Source organism: Cyprinus carpio, chromosome A23 (assembly GCF_018340385.1).
Source record: "Cyprinus carpio isolate SPL01 chromosome A23, ASM1834038v1, whole genome shotgun sequence".
In the NCBI taxonomy this organism is placed as follows: Eukaryota; Metazoa; Chordata; class Actinopteri; order Cypriniformes; family Cyprinidae; genus Cyprinus; species Cyprinus carpio.
In genome coordinates this window covers 14,646,562-14,666,275 of record NC_056594.1, presented here as the reverse complement: position 1 = coordinate 14,666,275, position 19,714 = coordinate 14,646,562, and the positions used below count along the sequence as shown (strand labels likewise).

General features: G+C 38.1%; 1 protein-coding gene across 4 annotated transcripts in view; it reads right to left on the bottom strand.

Moving 5' to 3' along the window:
• The window catches only part of LOC109064079 (neural cell adhesion molecule L1-like), a 56,346-nt gene extending 43,292 nt beyond the window's left edge, over positions 1 to 13,054 (bottom strand). For all 4 annotated transcript variants that reach the window (XM_042713306.1, XM_042713308.1, XM_042713307.1 and 1 more), the window contains exon 1: positions 12,907 to 13,054. The gene's annotated coding sequence lies outside the window, so the exon portion shown is untranslated. The remainder of the gene's footprint in view (positions 1 to 12,906) is intronic.
• Between the last annotated feature and the right edge of the window lie 6,660 nt (positions 13,055 to 19,714).

The window sequence follows — 19,714 nt, the reverse complement described above, 5'->3', positions numbered from 1 at the left end:
TAAGAGAATGACATATGATATGTGCCATTAACTTTTTCAGAGATTGAGTCAACAGAAATGGAAAACTTTCAGATTTTTTGGTCATTAAAAGCATTAAAAGCAGTATGGTCATTTGATATGCTAAATGCAGCCAAAGACTAACACTTTAGTTGGATCCTGTCTCTTCACCAGATCCCATCAGAAGATATCTGCTTTGTCTGTTATCCAAAACCCTGTAACACACAGTTTGGCCTTCTAGAAATTCACTGAGAGGTTCATACTTTATAATAGAGTCCATGTCAACAGAACAAGGGGAACTTCAGACAGTACTTCACTTTCAACCTAAAGATGATTCTTTTGGAAGAACAGATAGAAAATGGATATCATCTGTCAGGTTCTGGATCTAACATTCCTGGCAAGTTAACTAAAAATTTAACCACATTGTTAAATTTAAATTTCATTAAATTCTCTTACCAAGTTCGCAGCAAGCCCTTTACAATTCTCAATCTCATTTCGTTCAGCAAGAGATAGAGTAATGATATTATATGCTATTGAATAGGGAACAGGAAAGCAAAAGGAATGAATTACTACCATCCTTAAGGAAAGAAAAAGTAAACCGATCAAAAACCTAGTAATATTTTTATATAAAAAAGATGAACAAAAATTATGCTTACAACAGTTTTCTGTTAGCCAACAGTATGTGCAATATGACGTGAATGTCTTGTTTGCTGGAAATGTCTTTTTTTTTTTTTACTTTTTTACCATCTTAAGTGTCAAATGCCCACACATATTCATTGTAATCCAATGAAGGATGGGAAGATTTGTTCTTGTTAACTAGCTTTCTCTTCCAATATCTCCAGTTAATCTCTCTTCCACCAATTTCCTGTTTTCCTTTGCTCTCAGATGCCTGCTCCTCTTCACTGAGCAAACTGCACTCTCATGCAAACACACCCATCCGAAACAGATTGCACCTGCCATTCCATTAATAAAACCCAAGAGACCATAACTTCATAAAGACAACAACATTGTTTCAACCAAATTTCCCTAAACTGTTCATGCAAAACTCCGTCTCAAGCAGTTTTGCAATTAAAGCCAATAGATATTAATTACCCATTCCTCTACATGCAAGTTGAAATCAATCACATGTCAATTTTCTCCACAGGTATCCATAAGTCATAGCGAGGGGTGCCGGCCATGGCAAGTGGCTTTTTATTGCCTTTTCTGGGCAAATATGTGTCCCTGTGACGGGTTTTTTCCCTGGTGGCAAATCTAATTATGCTCAACAGAAAGTACTGTGGAACTCGATTTCAGACTCAGCAGTCATATCCTTTCAGCACATACTGTTTTGGGCCCTTCAAAGGCAACATGCTATCTCCCGCAACCAGCTCTGCCTCCGAGTTATTAAAGTCGGGGTGTGGTATGACACTTCACTATGTTTGGGATCAGACACAAGCAATTCGGTCATGATAATACTCTCTGGCCCGTCCTGTTGTAATGTGACACAGCACAGTGCATTGCATTTGTCCTTATTCTATATAAAGCAGTACATCACAATGCTGCCCCAGTGAGCAACTACACACACACACTGAGCAAGTATATGGCACATTCTTCTAATCTCTTTGTTTTTCCCCCTGATCGCATCTGTAATCTGGGCTGGGGCCAGTGTGTCCTTTTCTCCTCCTTTTTTTCTGTGTCTGGCTATGTACTCTAGAAAGGGACTCAGCTGTAACCGGGGCTCTCTCACTCGTCTCTCTTTCTCTCCTTCTCTCCAGGCTGATAAGAGATGACAGCGGTAGTCGGCCCTGATTCCTGGCTGAGTCTCAGCAGAGCACACAAGGGGAAATGGAGAGAAAAAGGGAGAGAGAGAAAAGAGAGCACATGGGAATCCGCACTGCCCTTTCCCAGCAGTTACAGAACCGATGAAAAGCCATACAAAGTGTTTGACTACACAGAGCTGACGCCAGATGAATACACTAGTGGTTCTCTACGAGTTTTGTTTCAAGGTCTTTTGAAAGCTGACAAGCCAATAAATTTGATTTAAATAAATTAATAAATTTATTTAGCCATCACAGTTGTACACAAGTATATGTGTAGTTAATTACTAAGATTGTCAATTTAATAATATAATATAATAAAATATAATATATGGGACTTTTAAATAATAATATGATGTCTGAAAGCGTATCAGAAAAGACCAGTTTAAGGTCATGACCCACCAGTTAAGAATCACTGTAACTGGTATATGCTACACCAAAATCAAAAGCCATGACCATCACTATTGTATCTCTCTCTCTCTCTCTCTCTCACACACACACACACACACACACACACACACACAGCACACACACATCTCTCTCTCACACACACACACACACACACACACACACACACAGGCAATAGAACAGATGGAGCAAAGACAGAGCAAGTGAACACCAGCACCATCTTCTCCCAAATGCAATTAGGATTCCATGATGGCCTCCCTAATCCACTCTGTCCAAGGTAGACGACTCAAGAGTGGTCAGCATATTGGACCCAGTGTCAATCTCAATTCCTCAAAATGAGTTTACAAACCTTCCATATCCATGTCATTATCAGAGATATTATCAGCCACATTAGAGCAGACTGAGTTACTAGCCTCATGGTGTATATTACAGGCGATCAGAGAAATCTTCTGTGGATTGAGCACCAGAAATGATAGTGGGAAGCATTCCACAGCACTTAACAGAGCGTGTGAGCCACAGCCGTAGCAATGGCAGCTTACATGTCACAGAAATTTACACTTCATTGTAGCTTCTTTTACACAAGAGAGCCGACAAAACGCATGTCTAATCCTTATAAAAATAAACCAGACAGGTGGCCTGACAGTGGCTTCACTGCGGGAGAAGAAAAACCAACAGAGTGTAATACGAAATACTGGAAAGGATGACTTAATGAGAAGAGAGAATGTTTGTGAAACAGACGCAGCACTCTCTATACTCGAATAGCCTTGAGAGGAGAGGAAATGAACCTGTACAATATAAATATTTAGTTTTTTTTTTTTGATAAAATGATGGTTTGTTTTTTGTTTAGTGTGATGGTGTGATGAGATGGGCGTTGTTTTATTATGTTTTTGTTTTTGTTGTCCTGCGAGTGTGTGTGTGCAGTGCAGGCTTTTGATTTCATATGTGTGAGTGTGTCTGTATGCACTTTGTCACAGTTTATCACTGTCAGCTGTGACATTTTAATGACTACCACCACTTTATAGCAACCACCTATTGCACATCAACACTCGAGCAACCACCCGAAACACCCTAGCATCTATGTTGCAATGGCCTAGAAACCAACAAGAACACCACAGAAACCATAAACAATGTCCTAGCAACCACATAGCAACATAAAACTACATAGGAACTGCATATTACTGCCCCTGCAACCACCAAGAACATCCTAGTAACCATATAGCAACATCCTAGCACCTTTTGTAAGTGCAAGCATCACATGTAAAAATCTAGCTTTTTAACTGTTCTTGCCACCAGTGTTCGATAAGTTACTCTAAAAAAGTAATTAATTAATAGTTACTATAATTATTACGTATTCAACAGTGTAATTACTTTTTAACTCCCTTATCAATCTCAACCAGTTGAACAATAGACATGAAACTAAAAAAAAATATATATATATATAATATATAATATATATATATATAAAATTGCATAAATTATTATTGAACCAAAGTATTTAAAGGGATTAGATTAAATGTTTAATGTTAAATTCACTATGCTCTATAGTTTTTTATAGTAGTATTTAATGCAATTACATCAGAAGTAACTGTAATTCAATTACATACATTTAAAGTAATCCCTTACTTTACTTTTTCAAGGGAAAAGTAATTCAGTTACAGCAATTAATTACTTAGTAATGCATTACACACAACACTGCTTCCAAAATTCAAACATTTACCCCCCACCATCTCTCCACCTATTCTCTTATTCCCTGTGAACCTCCTCCCAGCCCCGTTCCCCTGGTTCTCTTCAAAGATCATTTCCTGCCCCCTCATGACGCTCTCTCATACTTGATGCACATCTTCATCCTGCACTCATCCCGGAGCCCCACCCAGCCCCTCTCCCCTCAGGTCATCCCATTGTCCAACTGCATAATTACCTCATTAAGCCTGTTAACACAGTTTATGACCCTGTATCTTTCCCTCCATGAGATCTCTCCATCTCTTTTTCTTTGTCACCTCAGCGGTCTTATTTTTTAAGTGTACCCCCAATTTGCCACATTAGCACTTTGGTTAAACACAACTCTCTCTCTCTTCTTTTCCTTTCCTCTCCACTTTTCCATGCCCTTTCATCTCGCTTTGCTCACTCCAGATGTGTGTATGTGGAATAACATCTCTCAAATTTGTTGTTGTTTGTCAGCTCCCTAAAGTGTGCGTCAAGATACAGCGCAGTCGATTTCGCAGTGCTGCACTGCAGGAATACATCAACATCATAAACACAGACACTGCTGGTTTAACATTCAGCCCCAGTTATCTCCTGCCTCTGAAACTGCACTGTGCCTCACACGACGTGCAAGGAGGAGAAAGTGAAAGCTGAAATACCTGAGAAAACGACACATGGATGCACACACACTGCTTGAAGGCAGAGTAAGCAAAGCTTAGCTGTGATAACGTTTCTAGTAATAAAGCCATACTGTATCCATTGCTAAGAGCAGGATAAAAGGGAAATAAGATATTCAAGAGCATTTCTGTGTATAAATGTCACACTTTTGCCCCGCTGGAGTGTGCTTAATGTGATTTATCCAAGCAAGACCTGTTCCTGGATCAACATTCTGGCTGATACTGTGGGAAATTTGCTACCAACCAATCAGATTTTAGAGTTTGGGGCTTGGCCAACATTTTTAAAGGGTTAGTTCACCCAAAAATGAAAATTAGGCTGCATTTACTCACCCCCAAGGCATCCTACACTAGGTGTAAATGACTTTCTTTCTTATATAAAAAATTGTCTTTGATCTTTCAAGCTGTTTCATGGCACTCATTGGTTGTTGTTTTTCTTCAGTTTAATAGTGATTTTGTGGATTTAGAATTTACTAATTTGGGGGGGTGCTTTGTTAAAGGGTTTGTGTGGGTGTGGTTGGGGGTTGGTCATTTTCATTTTCAATCATTTTGTGACATTTAAAGCCCGGGACACACCAAGCTGACGATCGGCCGTTTGCCATCGTCGGGCTGACGTACGGCAAGTGATGGTTGGGCTAGTTTGTTTGCGTCGGCTTCTCCGGTCTACGAGAACACCACGACGCATGTCCATCGAAGTCAGTGCCGAGAATTAAATCAATAGTGATGAAAACAAGCCTGTGAATGAAGGCGGTACAGACAGAAGGTGGTTTAAATGTTACGTGATCTTTCCCTATCATTCTGATACACAAATGTTTTCATTACTACATGAGCCACTTAAAATGATTAAAGTTATCAATGTTGCTGATATTCAAAATGGTAAGCAAGCGCTAATTTGTTTACATTTCATATATCTGCGTTTATCTCGTATTTGAATGACAAATATATACTATTAATAGCTGCTGATCATTCCTCTCACTCATGTGCAGAACGCACGTGTTATTTTGGTTTGGTGTGTGGTGTGTTGTGTGTGTTTCAGCGCAGCTTTTTGGTCCGACGCTGCTGATGCGAGGCGACAACACCGTCGGGTTTCGTCGCCACTTGTTCTTTGAAATCGGCTTGGTGTGTCCCGGCCTAAAAAGGTATGTTTTATAATGTATAAATGTGAGTAGTATGAGTAAAATTACGATGTACTACATCCGTCAGGTTGTCATTATCATGTACCAGTTGCATCACTTCACAGCCATTCACAACTAGTACTGTATAAGTAGTATATGTCTAGTAGTGTCTATTAGATGTAAACTTCAGAATCTCACTGGTAGTATCTAGTAGGCTAAGTCATCCAGGTATTTTTCAATGGCTGTTTTATGTGAATTTGTTTCCCTGTATGGTAGTTGTGTAATTTTCATATGCAACCTTTGACTTTGTTTGCTGCCACCATTTCAAAGCACAGCCAATCCCTCTGTACCAATATACAATACAGACTTCCCTTATATGAAAATACATGCAAACTTGTCAAACATACTTAATTACATTAAGTACATACTCTGACAGTTAATGAATTAGGACAGAGCTTACGAGTTATTTTTATCTTTCAACTACTTTTTTTCTTTGCCCATTGTTTGGCCATTTCTTAGCTGGCAAAATCCAGTAAGAATTCTCGTGATTTGGAATTTCATATGAGGGTGAAAGATTTCCCCATGCAAATTTCATAACACGTTCAAGTTAGTGACATGGATTCACCGCATTGGTTTGAAAGTGGCATCAGAGGCATCAGAAAAGCTTTTCAAAAATGGCACATGGCTTGAGAAATACACTTAAGCCCTGATGTGACTTTATCAACCTATCATTTCTATGTAATTATAGGATAGAGTTGTTATTGTTTGATAGGAACATTGTGTTCCTAGATCAACATTCTTTGTTGGTTGTGGAACATTCAATGTGGGTAAATCACATTGTGCGTGGCAGTGTCTATATTACAGTGTTTTGTTAGTGTGTGGGCAGGATTGCTGCTCATTGTCTGGCAGCAGAAGTGGGTGGTTTAATCAAACACAACTTCACACTTCAGCAGAACATCACAACTGCAGGATCAAGACTACAATTAACAACTAATTCATTGAGATGTGTGCAGTCACCTTGTCAGAAAAAGGACAGTTAAAACATGTGATTCTTCTCTCTTGATTATCATCCATCTGAGCGCTGGCTCTGTAAGAGGGATGTGTCATATCTTTCCTTGGTCCTGACTTGCCCCACCATCCCCAGGTCTTAATGTGCTTCTGGGTGGTTGGTGGGTGCAGTGTGAAATAAGACGACACAGTAGGTGAGATTAAATTAGCGGAGTGCATGGGGATCACACTCACTAGAGCAGTGATCCTGCAGTAATGAATATATCATGCCTGGCATAACGCTTTGACTTCGCTAGAACAAACACTCAAAGCCCCAGGCCTGGCACACAAATCTACAAACACTCGAACAGTTATACCACTAGAGGACTGAAACGCACTGGAAAGCTGAGCTGGAGTCAAGACCAGTCCATTATCAGGCCAAAACTAAACTATTGATTCTAGTTTGACATGATTAGATCTATTTAGACCCAAACTAGATTTAGACTATACCCCGATCCAGATTCAAATGAGACCCAATGAGACCCAGTGCCAGAATAAACCCAGTTCTGTGAGTCCAATAACCGGGTTGTCCATTTTAATGAACTGAAATAGGGAAAAAAAGAAAAAAAGAGGTTGAAATATTAAAGAAATAAATTTAAAAAAATATTTAAAAAATATAATAAAAATAAAATATTATAAATATCACAATATTAGAGATTTAAAAAATACATATCAAAAACTATTAATTGATGTAGGTTATCAGGTATAGATAATTTGATAATTTATGTCTATATCCATCTAGGTCCAGACCTATCAGTCCGTGAACCAGAATGTCAATTAATTAAATTAAATAGAAGAAATGCCAAAAATATAAACGATCACTATATATGTGACCCTGGACCACAAAACCAGTCTTAAGTCGCTGGGGTATATTTGTAGCAATAGCCAAAAATACATTGTATGGGTCAAAATGATCGGTTTTTCATTTATGCCAAAAATCATTAGGATATTAAGTAAAGATCATGTTCCATGAAGATATTTTGTAAATTTCCTACCGTAAATATATTATAACTTAATTTTTGATTGTTAATAAGTATTGCTAAGAACTTCATTTGGACAACTTTAAATTCAACTCAATTTAATTATGATAAGAAAGAAGCCACAGATCTACAAAGGCTGTTTTTGAAGATCTCCAGTGTCATTAATCTAGCAGACTGTCAGCCCACGGCCACAATATGGTCACCCATTCCAGTCCAGGTCATCTCATAACAAATCTTCCAAACAGCAGATTTTCAATAAATGATGCATAAATGATGTACAAAATGATTCAGTGCATCTGTAGGCATCATGTGAAGGTTGATGCACTGTTTAATCATTGTTCAAATAAGTTAGAAAAAGAGTAAAATTGCTTTTACGGGAAACTCATGACTACAAAGAACTCCGTGTCAGTAGAACACGTATCTTCTACTCTTCTAGACAACAGAGGGACCTCTCACAAAGCAGAGATTCACACCGAGTTCACTCATTCATTTGGTCAATAATGTGTGTTTCATTGAATGAGGCAAATGTTTGTCAGACAAAGACTTTATTTCACCCGACTGTGGGAGGAGCACTTGTTTTACAATTTTTGACTTTGTTGCTTTATGTTGTCAGTCACATCCTACGCATTTCAAATAAAAAGTGCTTTGAACAACTTCAGCTGTCAAAATCAGACAGGCTACGAGAAGAAAACCTTTGCCCAAGACAGGTTTGAAGTGTAAGTTGACGATGTAGGTTTATTTTGATTTATCGTTAAACTTACGCCTGCTTTTTGGTGATTAAATCTGAAGAATTGAGTGATTTAATGTGACCTCTGTCAGCACAAGTTAATTTCATCAACATATTTAGGACCAACAGTTTCAGACAGCTGCATTATGGCTTCAACTGCATGATTGACTTCATTTAGGGAAGCTTTCCATGAGGGGTAAAAAAAAAAAAAAACCCTGCAATTTATTCTCGAGAACCCATTACTCTGATTGCAGTCTAGAGAAGTATTTTGCCTGGCAATGCATGAATAAAGTTACAGCCTTGAAGAAGAAAAAAAATCACTTGTGAGTGCCGAAAAGAACAATAAAGAGGATTGTTCAAAGCTTGACATCGCTTTTTCTAATGCTTTTACATGAAAATTGACATTTTTATGCAGGGTTATAAATGAAATTCATTCTCTCCTCAGTTACTTTCTCATCTTCTCTCTTGATTCCTACTCCCTAGTGCACTTTGTGGAAACTTCTTCATCTTCTCAACATTTGAAGGTTTTCTACTGCAATCCACATATAAAGGGCACCAAAGAAATTGGTGCTGTCACATTTAATTTATGAATTTAATTTCATTAGATTATACATTATCAAAGTAAAACTAGTTTGACAACCAGAAAAAGGTGTAATATATAATGTAAATAATTTGTATAATTGTTCATTTAGTAAAAATATAAAACATTTTCAACAATTTACAAAAATAATTTGTATAATTGTTAATGTTGCTCTCTCTGTCTCTCTCTCTGTAATATCTATGTTGGCAGCTTAATTGTACATATAAAATAGCTAAAGCAATGGCATTCATATATTTTTATATATGTGCCTTAAGTGTCCCAAAAAATTTTGAGCCCCTGTGCATCTTAGGCTTCACCATCCACCCTTCTTCCTTCTCGCATCTAATGAGCTCATGTAGAAACTCAAGTAAGTTACAGACACTTTCTCACCTATTAGTGGTTATTCTGCCCTAACAGGCCAATTTCATTGTGCGCTCTTTAAATCGTCCTAATGCATCCTGACCCCCTCCTTGCAGTCCTCCAGGCTCGTCTGACTGTCTCTGCCATGCCACTGTCATCCCCCTCCTGTCTACAGAGTCGCTCCAACCATAGCTTCTGCAAATGGGTTTAACTAATGTGACTGTCTCTCTGTGGAGGCCGACCCTGTCAGAAGAGCAGCAGCAGTAGGTTGTAAAGCTTTCAATACTGCATGGGTATTTAAAACAGGTGTTATGGGCGGGGGGGTGCCCGGTTGTGTGCGGGAGCAGGATGTGCCAGCGACACTGAAGCCCTAAGGCGATAACAGGTGGCTGTGGAGACTTGCGGGCTGTGCTGTTTCTCCCAAGAGCTCCTCTGTAGCCGGCACATCCACAGCAGATGCTCTGCATCTGACAGTTGCGTTTCTAGTGTTATTCTTACATGCTGCTATGGCTACATCTACATTAATATGGATAAAATCTCTTATGCGTTCCAATTATTTGATAAACCAGTAATATATTCAAATATTTTTACAATTCAGAATAACTGTTTCTATTTGAAAATATTTTAAAATGTAATTTATTTCTGTAATGGAAAAGCGGAATTATCAGCAGTCATTGCTCCAGTTTTCAGTGTCACATGACCCTTAAGAAATCATTCTAATATGCTGATTTGCTGCTCAATAAACATTTCTTATTATTAATGTTAGAAAACAGCTTTTGTTGCTTAATATTTTTTATGGAAATATTTTATGGTAGGTATGATAAAAAAAAAGAAGAAAATGTTTATGTTACAAAAAAATATAAAATCAATAATAATAAAAAAAAATCAAATAAATGCAGTTTAATAAACTTTCTATTCATCAAAAGATACTGAAAAAAATGTATCACCATTTCTATTAAAATATTAAGCAGCAAAAACTTTTTCAACACTGATAATAATAAGAACCATTAATAACAATTGAGCACCAAATCAGCATATTAGTTATTTTAAATTGTAATATTTCACAGTATTATTGTGTTAATGCCTTTCAAAAGGTAGTTTAAAAAAAAATACGTTTTGGCAGCCAAAATGTAAAAAAAAAAATAATAATAATAAAAAAAGTGTTTTCAGATTTATCTGGATTAATGTGGATGTAGCCTATGATAGTGTTTCAGATGTCAAAACGAATGCCATCACAGAATGGCTCATTTTCTCAGTCCTTCTTTTAATAGACCCCTCCCTGCTCCTGTCCCTTCCCTTGTTGACCTTGCACCCATTCTCTCTCTCTCTTTCTCTCTCCCAGTTGATCTCCTCAGACGGCATAAGTGCACATATATTATCAGCCTGCGCAACGACTTCGCCTGTCAAACGTGACTCCACCCTCTTTCCTTTCTTTCATCCCTCCTAAATCTCTCCAGCCCGTCCATCCATCTGTGCACACAACTCAGTTAAAGCCTCTGCCTCAGAGGAGATTTTGCAGAGGCAGATCATATTTTTCTGTGCACAGACTGTTTGTATGGTACAGTAAGAGCAAGAGCACCTACAGTACAATGGATGTGGAGCACAGATTGGATATCACTCCGCATCTCATGGCCCAAGCACCTGTGTGCCATCTACAGACACTTTGTCAATAATCAATTCTGAGTGATTTATCCTGGAAAGACTCAAGTCATTGCTCGTCGGCAACAGGCAACTAGTCAAAATTCCTTTGAAAGGAAATAAACTGAGGCTAATCTAAAATAAGCAGCTCTACACAATAAAATCATGGTATAAGCATTGTATTCTTTGGAGTACCTTGAAATACCACTTTATTTTTTTCTTTTTCTTTTTGTAATATAATGTAATACAATATAATACTGGCACAGTACTTTTTTGTAAAAAAAAATAAAAACATTATAGAATAAAATCATGGTATTTCCATGTCATCACCATTGGTATTGTAAAAATTTTACATAGTATCATGGTATTCTTTAAACTACCATGTAAACACCATTTTTAAATTAACATAATCATTGTACCATGGTACTTCCACAATACTTTATGTAAGGTAAAATTAAAATGCCTTTACTTTTTAAGTTCCTAGGAGTGCCATGTAAATAAAATGGTTTATGAATATAATAATCACTGAACCATGGTACTTCCACCATACATTTGTGAGGATAAATGAAAATCATAATATTAGCATTGTATTATTTGAAGTACCTAAAAATACCACATACATACAATGGTTTTGAATACAGTAATCATTGTGCCACGGAGAAAAAGAAAAAAAACCCTATAATATATAAATTAATATAATCACTGCACCATGGTACGACTTTTTTGTTTTTTTTCTTTTTTAATACCAAAGAAGAATTGTGTTTAATAATAAGAGACTTTTATGGTGCAATATGCTCTAAAATCTGCTAACAGTGCTATTAATATACAACCTGAGCACTGTGAGTGAGACCCACCCTTAATCAAACATGCTAGCGCGATGCCAGGTGATTGTGTCTGCATTTAAGGGACTGAAAATAAATGCAGGCCCCACCCAATGCTCTCACGCTCATATATTTTCTATTGCCACGTGCCCTATCAAAGTGTCATTATTTGTTTTTAGTACTGCACACACCAACACACCACTGTGAGGGGCAGCACTGCAGACCACCAATACTCTCCACACCACAATACCCTCATGGGTGATTAACACAATTACACGGCCCAGCAAAACGAGGGGGAAGGAGGACCAACCATATAGATAATACATCAATTATTAAAAAAAAAAAGTCACAGTGATACTAACAAAACGTACACTTTTATGCATTAATGCCTTAGAAAATACAGTAACAACTGTACCAAATGAAACAACAGCCAGCTTTTGGTTCTATCAAGTAAATCTTATTCAATACAACAAATGTTTGCATTTATGTCTAGGTCAATATGAGGCTGCAAAATGCAACCAGACCAGCGCATGCTGCAAAACAGGCACGAATATTCAAGGCAAGAGCGCAGTCCTGCATTAAAGATGAAAGCAGAAAAGCCTGTTGCTGATTTCACATGGGATGTGCGCGAATCCACAAGAGAACTGCTCCTGTTTACGAGACAGGGCAATGTGAAATCACAAAAAAAAAAAAAAAAAAATGTAAAAAAAAAAATGGGAAAGAATTAATAAATATAATCAAAAGCCATTTAGCATCTCATTTAACACATTTAAGTTTAAATAAAATGTTATTTGATTTTTTTCATTCTTAAAGGTCTAAATGTAACACTATGGAAAGGAATAAAAAAATAAATAAATAATGAATACAATGCAGTTATTTTGAATGGAATAGCCCCAGTTTGCAAGACCACTCACAGACTCCACTGCTACATCATTGCACTTAAAGTCGCAAAGTGCGATCAACAAACCACATGAAAAATCTGCAAAAACAAGCCAATTCTGTTTGACATCCATCAGACACTAAATGCTATTGACATTCTCCCTGACAACCTTCTCCACTTACCTCTGCAGTTTCAAAACGGATTCAGGTTTCCGTCCTCCTTTGGCAACTCTGTTGTTTTATCTGTCCCTGAAGGTTCTTGTGTCTCCTGTTCTGTGTCAGATTGATTGTGGCCTCTCTTCACTGCTGATGCTGCAGTGCGAGGAAAACACACCCTCTCCTGGCTCCCTCGCTGCCTCTCCCCGCCGCTGATTGGCTGCCATCAAGAGCCAGTGACATCACCCTTTTTTCATCTAGCTCCCTGCCTCTTTTTCTTCACTCTCCTCTTCTCCCTACCCTTCATTCTCTGACCATTCCTTTATTGTCTTCATCCTGATTTCCACTCCGCATTCCCCTGGTGCCAGATGAAATGTGTCCATAATTTCATCTGTGATTGGCAGGATCTTTCAGAGCAGGTGAAGAGATTCAGTCAGGCAGAGGAGTGATGACATGGTAAATGCAGAGAGCTGTTCTACAGCACCATTAAAGGGTTATTACTGGTGGTTTGGCGGGTGCGAGTAATAAGGATGAGAACTATATGTTATGCTAATTAGTGCATTGTTATGCAGCGTTTGCATAGTGGCACATGGAAAGTTTCTGTCTATCCCTACACTCTCTCCTTGAAACTGGGGGATGTAATAGAAAGAGAGGATCCAGGAATGTGGGGTTATGCTCTATTTTCTGTGTATAATCCACATATATAGTGGGGGAAAATAGAAGAAAAAAAAAATAAATTCACTTAACTAAAAGATATATCCTGTTTTCAGGATACTGTGTTTAATATAATATTATATATATATAATCTGAAATCATTTTTGTTTGTTTAATTTTTATATAGGATATGGAATATGACAGATATAAAGACAAACAAAATAATAAAAAATAGAATAAAGAAAGGAGAAAGAAAAAAGTATACCGTAAAAGTATACAGTATTTTAAAGATAACACACTTCTCAAAAAAAACAGATTTTTAAGCAGTCATCACAATATAATAATATTTATATAATATTTAAATAATGTTTCTTGTTTGAAGCATAAACTTTACTAAACTTGTTAGAATGGTGCTTAAGACAATAAAAATAAATATATTGTCCTGATATGCAATATTACTTCTCAAGTAAAATGTGAATATTATAAAAGTTTATATTTTTAAATATAATAGAAACATTTTAAAAATAAAAATATAAAATAAAAAAAATGCAGTGTATATTGAGATTATACACAAAGAGCAGAGAGGAGTGAAATAAACTGTAAGAGGAAACCTTTCAATTATGTCCCTCTTAACTATTTTAAAGCATCTCATTTGTGAATGAAACCACTTCTGGGAAATTAAAAGTAAAATCTGTTCAGACACTCTTGAGGCTGATATATTGTGACTAAAGGAGACTTTTACTCAAACTAGCACATGGTTGAATGACAAATGAATCATGCACAATTTGATTCATGAGGAAAGGGCACTCACTGCAGAATGGCAGATTTTTCCACAGATTCTGGTGGCAAGCCAGATGAAAAAAAGGAACTATCAGACACTCCCATCTCTCGATCTACACAATCACTCTCCTCAGCATGCAAGCACACTGTAGACATGATGTTTTATATCTATACAGTAAAGGTCAGCGCTTGTGAGTTAGAATAATTCTACAAAGAGCTGATCTCTTTGTTATGTGACATCATCTGGCTTTGTGTGCATCGCCACACTTACAGGAAGAGTCATTCCTCCAGTCGCTGCCCTTTAACCAGAAACTAATGCCCAGCCTTCTGTTAAAGGACCTCAATTTGTGACAGGTCCATGAGCACATCCTGAATCAGGCAGGACAAATGAAGCTTAAAGGTTCATCTTGAAAATCTTGCACAAAGGGTTGACATTTTGCATTAATGCCATCAAATGCATTAAAAGCTCATGCAAAATAGCCGTTTTAAATAAGTATGATTTGCAAGGGCTACAAATAGACTGTCAACCACCAAAAACCAAATTACAGCGTTATGATCAAAGGCCAATTTTATGGGATTTGCTGTATCAAACAGCTGGGCTCTTTTCTAAAATAGTGGCACTCTACATATGGAGCTGAAGTGGTGGAAATGTATTTTTTTATTCATTTCATTTAATTTTATATGAAAATCAAAGACGAGACAAAACTAGGGGATTGGGATCAAAACACTACACAGATCAGATTCAAACCTGCAACTACACAAGGTTATATATATATATATATATATATTTATTGCAACTACACAAGGTTGTTGATTATGGCCTGTGGAATGTTGGTCCACTCCTCTTCAATGGCTGTGGGAAGTTGCTGGATATTGGAAGGAACTGGAACACGCTGTCATATACGCCAATCCAGAGCATCCCAAACATGCTCAGTGGGTGACATGTCTGGTATGCTGGCCATGCAGAAACTGGGATGTTTTCAGCTTCCAGGAATTGTGTACAGATCCTTGCAACATGGGGCCGTGCATTATCATGCTGCAACATGAGGTGATGGCCGTGGATGAATGGCACAACAATGGGCCTCAGATTCTCGTCACGGTATCTCTGTGCATTCAAAATGCCATCAATAAAATGCACCTGTGTTCGTTGTCCATAACATATGCCTGCCCATACCATAACCCCACTGCCACCATGGGCCACTCGATCCACAATGCTGACATCAGCAAACCGCTCACCCACACGACGCCATACACACTGTCTGCCATCCGCCCTGTACAGTGAAAACCGGGATTCATCCATGAAGAGAACACCTCTACAAAGTGCCAGACACCATCAAATGTAAGCATTTGTCCACTCAATTCGGTTATGACGACAAACTGCAGTCAGGTCAAGACCCCAATGAGGATGACGAGTATGCAGATGAGTTTCCCTGAGATGGTTTCTGACAGTTTGTGCAGAAATTCTTTGGTTATGCAAACCAATTGTTGCAGCAGCTGTCCGGGTGGCTGGTCTCAGACGATCTTTGAGGTGAAGATGTTGGATGTGAAGGTCCTGGGCTGGTGTGGTTACAGATGGTCTGCGGTTGTGAGGCTGGTTGGATATACTGCCAAATTCTCTGAAACGCCTTTGGAGACGGCTTATGGTAGAGAAATGAACATTCAGTTCCCGGGCAAAAGCTCTGGTGGACATTCCTGAAGTCAGCATGCCAACTGCACACTCCCTCAAAACTTGCAACATCTATGACATTGTGCTGTGATAAAACTGCACATTTTAGAGTGGCCTTTTATTGTGGCCAGCCTAAGGCACACCTATGCAATAATCATGCTGTCTAATCAGCATCTTGATATTCCACACCTGTGAGGTGGATGGATTATGTCGGCAAAAGAGAGGTGCTCACTAACACAGATTTAGACAGATTTGTGAACAATATTTGAGAGAAATAGGCCTTTTATTTACATAGAAAAAGTCTTAGATCTTGGATTTCAGCTCATGAAAAAAAAACAAAAGTGTTGCGTTTATAATTTTGTTCAGTGTATATACACACATACACATATACACTGCTCAAAAAAATTAAAGGAACACTTTGAAAACACAGATCTCAATGGGGAAAAATATAATTCAGTATATCTTTACTGATATGGACTGGGTAATTTGTTAGGAATGAAAAGATGCCACATTGTTTAATGGAAATGAAAATTATCAACCTACAGAGGGCTAAATTCAAAGACACTCAAAATTAAAGTGAAAAAGGATGCAGCAGGCCAGTCCATTAAGCTGAAACTTCATTGCAGCAACTCAAAATGGTACTCAGTAGTTTGTATGACCCCCACGTGCTTGTATGCATGCCTGACAACGTCAGGGCATGCTCCTAATGAGACGAAGGATGGTGTCCTGGGGTATTCCCTCCCAGATCTGGACCAGGGCATCACTGAGCTCCTGGAAAGTCTGAGGTGCAACCTGGCAACGTCAGATGGACCGAAACATAATGTCCCAGAAGTATTCTATTGGATTTAGGTCAGGCGAGCGTGGGGGACATTCAATGGTATCAATTCCTTCATCCTCCTGGAACTGACTGCATACTCTCGCCACATGAGGCTGGGCATTGTCGTGTACCTGGAGGAACAAGGACCCAATGCACCAGCGTAGGTTTTGACAACGGGTCCAAGGATTCTACCCTGATACCTAATGGCAGTAAGTGTGCCATTGTCTAGCCTGTAGAGGTCTCTGTGTTCCTCCATAGATATGCCTTCCCAGACCATCACTGACCCACCACCAAACCGGTCATGCTGAACAATGTTACAGGCAGCATAACATTCTCCACTGCTTTTCCAGACCCTTTTACAGAAAATTTTTAAGGGAGGATAACATTCTCCACTGCTTTTCCAGACCCTCAGAGCGCCAGAGGCGGACCTGCCAATTCTGGTGTTCAATGGCAAATGCCAATTAAACTGCTTTTCCAGACCCTTTTACACAGAGACCACTAGAGGACATCAGGCCCTCAGGCCACCCTCATGAAGCCTGTTTCTGATTGTTTTCTCAGAGGCATTCACACCAGTGGCCTGCTGGAGGTCATTTTGTAGGGCTCTGGCAGTGCTCATCCTGTTCCTCCTTGCTCACAAAGGAGCAGATATAGGTCCTGCTGATGGGTTAAGGACCTTCTACTGCCCTGTCCAGCTCTCCTAGAGTAACTGCCTGTCTCCTGGAATCTCCTACATGCTCTTGAGACTGTGCTGGAGACACAGCAAACCTGGAGGAGTTGAACTGCTGTGCAAACTTTGTAGGGTCCAGGTATCGCCTCATGCTACCGGTAGTGACACTGACCCTAGCCAAATGCAAAACTAGTGAAAAACAATCAGAAAAGATGAATAGGGGAAAAAAATGTCAGTGGCCTCCACCTGTAAAACCATTCCTGTTTTGGTTTTTATTTTAATGGTTTTTTTAATCTAGTGCACCTGTTGTTAATTTTATTAACACCAAAGCAGCTGAAATGAATTAACAACCCCTTCTGCTACGTAACTGACCAGATCAATATCCCAGAAGTTTAATTTACTTGATGCTATACTCTGATTAAAAAGTGTTCCTTTAATTTTTTTGAGCAGTGTACATACACACACACACACACACACACACAAATAGCAAATAATATAGCTTTAGTCAGAATTTTCTTATTACAGGCTACGTCCAGAGGAATATTCCAGTAGCTAGTGGATTCTGTACTATATACTTCACTATATACTTTAAACACATAAAATATATAATAGTTCAAAAATGACAGTAAAGATGTTTATAATGTTACAAAAGATCACTATTTCACATAAATGCTTTTCTTCTGAGCTTTCTACTCAAAGAATTCTAAAAAAAAAAAAAAAAAACAGTGCCAAGGTTTCCGTAAAATATTAAGCAGCACAAATGTTCTCAACTGTGAGGATTTACTTACTTGTTACTTGAGAACCAAATCCAAATAAAAGTTAGTTTAAACTTGTTTTTACTGTATTTTTGATCAACTAAATGTAGCCTAAGTGAGCATAAGGCACTTCCTAATTCTACCAACTCAAATATTTTAAATGGTGTGTACATACAGTATAAATACACGCACACACGCTCTGCATAATCATATTAATAAAAATATAAGGAAAATATTTGTTTTTCATTCATTGATTCCATACAACCCAGTCAACTGTAAACATGGCACTAATTTTAAACATTTAAGCAATGGGGACTTTTTTCTGTCAATAATTCATGAGTTGGGAGAGAAGCCACTGAGCTCTGCCTCCATCATTACCCTTCAATTACTCAGTGATTAACACCGGGTCAGACCATCAGAATGACCTCATATCCACCTAATGAATTCAATTAATCTATTAGCTGCCCAAGTACAGCCGCAAAATAACCAAGCTTAACCAGCGATCCCAAGAGTGGTCCCATGTTGTAAAAGGGCATTTATACACAAACTTCTCTGGCTGGAAATGTCAGGGTAGCAGTTACTAATACCATCTGCATGATGTTTTAGATGTGCTAGGGAAGCCACTGCGTAAAATTATCTTTTCATTAATTCATTCTTCTGGTCACAAATGCAAAACATCCAGTTCTCCTCGGGATCTAAAGTGGGACAAGCTATGACGTTAATCTCTCTCTCGGTCTCTGATTATTGTGAACTAGCACAAGAAACGGGTGCCAAAAATGAGTGAGAAAGACCGGAAGGAAGCAGCCAGTGTTTAATTTATAATGGCCACTGCTAGAATGCAGTCTGTTCATAAGTTAATTTGAATTGAATGGAATAGAATAGAGACTGTTCCCAAGTTAATTTGACTGTGAGGTCATGTGAGCCTCAGTGGTGTCTGTGCTACTGGAAAGAGGTTTTCTCAGACTCTGATTTATGCAGAGACTCCCAATTAATGTGAATGTGAAGCAGAAGAACAAAGGTGGGAAAACATTTAAAAGGTGACACTTTGGCTTCCAAATGCATCTCCGTAGAATTGAAATACCTAAAATTATACTCTGAAAAGCATCAGCACATTTATTTAAATCTCAGTAGCTCTTAATTGTTTCCCATAAACAGTCACTGATAATGTCACAAATGGCCTAAAACTAATTGTAACATTGTCTGCAAACAATATGATTTGCTAGATCATACAGTGAAGCTTTTCACAGTTTAACATAATAGCATTAAATGGCAGAGGTGGGTAGAGTACCCAAAAACTGTACTCAAGTAAAAGTACTTACAGAAATATTTACTCAAGTAAAAGTAAAACTAATAGTCTGAAAATTTACTTGAGTAAGAGTAAAAAAGTATCGATAAAAAAACTACTCAAGTAGTTAGTTACTAGTTACTTTGGGTCATATACTGAATATCTATAGTCTATTTTTATTTAGTATACCAATCTACAATCAATGTTTTTT